This window comes from Lotus japonicus, chromosome 2, assembly GCF_012489685.1.
Source record: "Lotus japonicus ecotype B-129 chromosome 2, LjGifu_v1.2".
Classification (NCBI taxonomy): Eukaryota; Viridiplantae; Streptophyta; class Magnoliopsida; order Fabales; family Fabaceae; genus Lotus; species Lotus japonicus.
The window spans coordinates 21,046,829-21,050,583 of NC_080042.1; the positions used below are offsets into that span (position 1 = coordinate 21,046,829).

Genomic DNA, 3,755 nt, shown 5'->3' on the forward strand with positions numbered 1-3,755 from the left:
TCCTTTCTACACTTCACAAAGAAGCTAGCACTCAAGGTGAGGATTATGGTGATGGTTTCCAAATTAAAAAAGGAGCCATTTTTCTCTTTTAATCCTTGCAAAACTGAGTTGTTGTTGTGATGAGCTTGTAACCTCCTTGACTTCATGTTGGTGAAAAGAATTTTGAAAAAGGTTGATGCTTTGTTGTTAGAGCATCTATTTCTTGTGTTTTGAAGGTGAGGTTTTGAAAATGGAAGCCAAGCAAGGGACTACTCATCATAATCTTTATCTTTGTTCAAAAAGGTTGTGTGTTGATGTTTCAATATCCTTATGGAGTAGGGACTTCCAGAGAAGAGTTTCAAACTTTGGTTTTCCAAGCTTAGGGGGCTAAAGTTTCAGTTCTTAACTCCTAAAACCCTTTTCAAGTGTTGTTTCCAACTCAAACCTTTGAACCCTTGAAGCTTAAGGTGATTCATGAGAAGTTTTAGGCATAGTTAAGCATATATGTAAGTTACTATGTGATTGAGTGATTAATGGTTATATATATATATATGATTGTGTGAAAGTGAAGGACACCTTGGTGGAACTCAGATCGCAGAAGTTAAGCGGAAGGAAAGCGATCGAGGTAAGGGCACTTCGAGTCTTGGACCTTAACATGCAAACTTGTTGGTTAGGAAATGAATGAGAAATTGATGAAAGGATAATGAACATGCTTATAATGACTTGAAATGGACCCTAATATGATGTATGAACCTTGTTAACATGTAAAAGGACTAATAGAATAAAGAAAAGAATGAAAATCGGTGAATCTGGCTGCACGCCACGCATATGCGTGCAGGTCCAGGCCTCACATGCGTGTCAGGTTGCCAAGCCCCGGACCCTCCATTGATGTGCGTGCAATCAGGGGACCCACATGTGTACATGCCCTGTGTAACCTTCAAAATGTGATGTTTTTGGACATGTTTTGGAATGCTTTTGAGATGCCATTGATCACGATATGCATGATATACGTGAAAAATATGAGTTAAGAACGAATGATTTACATGAGGATTGATTGTGAACATGATGAATTAAGGATTGCTTATATGCCTAGATGTTTGAATAACATGAAATCTTGTTGATCTATAACATGCTTGAACCTTGTGAGATCCATGATAATTATATGCCTCTGAATAATGTTCACATGTTGGTTAGTGGATTGTGATTGTTGTTTATCAATTGAAAACACTGATGACCCTATTTTAGTAGTGTTTTTAGGGTCATTTCTTTGGTTGTTTTGAGTCTTTTTGTTGAGTCTCATGTAGTGTTTCATGCATTCTCATGCATTTTTATTCTTTTCTTTAGTTTTTATTTCGTTTTGGTAATTTAGTAGATTTATAGGTAGTTTTCTTGCATTTTAAGTAAGGTTTAGGACTTGCATGATTTTGTTGTGTTTTATGAAGGACTTCTTGTGCTAATGAGCTCTTGGAGCTTCTAGAATCTTCCTTGTCTTGTTGGTTAGGTTTGGAGAGCAGAAACTGAAGGAGAAAGAAGGCCAAGAAGCATGGAATTGATGAAGAACATAAAGAGGGTTGAAAAGAGGAGTTTCAGAAGCCAAAAAGTCATTTTCAGGCGAGCTTGAGCGCCTAGGCGCTGGGAATGGGCGCCTAGGCGCCAATAGGGTCAGAGAGCATGTTTTTCAACATGCAATTGGCGCCAGGCGCTCTGAATTGGCGCCTGAGCGCCCAGTTTCGTTCATTTTTCCTATAAATAAGGCTTAGGCCAATTTCTTACATACATTTGGACATTTTACTCATTTTTGATCAAGATTGAGAGCTGAGGAGAACTTTGGGGCCAAGGGAGGCTTCCAACTTGTATTTCTTCTCAGGTTTTCTTTACATTTCCTTTATGAATTCACTAGCCATGAGTGGCTAGTTTACTTTTTGCTTTGGGTTAAGAGATTCTATGAAATTTTAGTTTGTTAATTCCTATCTCTATGCATGAGTCTTGATTTAATCTTGTATTTCAATTCCTTATTGCATGCTTAGCTTTGGTGCACCTTTGCTATAGGCTAGATTATAATTGAATGGAAATTTGTTATGATTTAGGGACATGAATTGGAATAGATCCTTCTATACTTGCTTCTAGGAATAGAGTGAGGGTAGGGTTTTGTTGGCCTGAACATACATGCTTTTTTACCTCTTATGAATGTTTAAGTACACAAGGAATTGGGCTTATCTTTCAGTTTGAGAGAATTACTTTTGTGAGGAATCAACTAGTAAGTACATAGGCTATAACAACAAGAGATAAATCAAGATATCACATGCATAGGATAGGTGGACTAAAATGGATTAGATGATCAAAAACCCAAGGCAATTTTCCATCATTGTTATTTACATCATTTTCAACATTGCTCTTTTGCAAAACGTTTGTCACAATCAACCAAAACCAATTTCTGCATTTTACTGCTTTAAGAACTTGCAAACTTTAGACTTAAATCAACAATTCTCACTCACAATCCCTGTGGTTCGATATTTTAAAACCCGGAGGTATTCGTACACTTGCGAATTGACCAACAAGTTTTTGGCGCCGTTGCCGGGGATTGTTTGTGGTTTTCGGTTTAAGTTAAAGAGTTTGTTTGTTTGTTTTACTAAGCATTGCATTGAACAGGTGTTACTAACCTTTTCTCTGTTTTTGTGATTTCAGTTTATGCACAGTAGGCTTGACACGGATCCATTGCTGTTTGATCCGGAGCCTGAACGTACTCTTCGCCGTCGTCGAGCCCAACAAAGGCTTGAAGCCATGGCTGCTCAAATGACGGAAGAGGAGATGCAAGCCCACATTGAAGAAAGAGTGAATGAGGCTCTTGCTCAAAGACTTCAAGAGCAAGAATTGGAGAATGCCAATCGTTCTCTCAGAGACCTCACCTCGGCTGCCATGAGCTACGATTATCCGGGCAGCATAGTTTCCCCCGATGGCACGGGAAATTTTGAGCTGAGGCCGGCATTCATTAACTTGGTGAGCCAAAATCAGTATGGTGGAGGTGCTCTTGAAGATCCTCATGCACACATGGAGCGGTTTATCCGCAATTGCAACACCTACAGAGTTCAGAATGTTTCAGCGGACACCATCCGCTTGAGTTTATTCCCTTTTTCATCGAGGGATACTGCTGAAGAGTGGTTGAATTCACAGCCCCAAGGTAGCATTACATCTTGGGAAGACTTGGCTGAGAAGTTCACCACAAGGTTTGTTCCGAGAGCCCTCTTGAGAAAGCTCAAGAATGACATCATGACTTTTACTCAATCCACCGATGAGAATCTCTATGAAGCTTGGGAGAGGTTCAAGAAGCTCTTGAGGAGGTGTCCTCAACATAACCTTACTCAAGCTGAGCAAGTAGCAAAGTTCTATGATGGTCTCCAATATTCTTCGAGGTTTGGTTTGGATGCGGCTTCAAGTGGAGAGTTCGATGCCTTACTTCCACAAGTGGGGTATGAGTTGATTGAAAAGATGGCTATAAGAGCCATGAACTCTAGTAATGATCGCCAAGCCCGAAGAGGAGTCCTTGAGGTTGAAGCTTATGATCAACTTATGGCCTCCAACAAGCAACTCTCCAAGCAAATGAATGAGATTCAAAATCAAATGAAGACTACCAAGATTGGTGGTCGAGTTGCCAAGGTGGAGTGTGTGACTTGTGGAGGGCCACATGACAGCGAAGAATGCACAGAGACTAGACCGGAGGAGGAAGTGAAGGCTATGGGTCAAGCTCGGAATGACCCATTTTCAAATACTTACAATCC

The 3,755-nt window shown here is 40.1% G+C and overlaps 1 non-coding gene across 1 annotated transcript; it reads right to left on the reverse strand.

Moving 5' to 3' along the window:
* Positions 1 to 3,228: 3,228 nt before the first annotated feature.
* On the reverse strand, positions 3,229 to 3,335 carry LOC130741540 (small nucleolar RNA R71). The gene has a single exon (XR_009020433.1). It is a non-coding gene; the product is annotated as a small nucleolar RNA R71 (small nucleolar RNA).
* Positions 3,336 to 3,755: the final 420 nt, after the last annotated feature.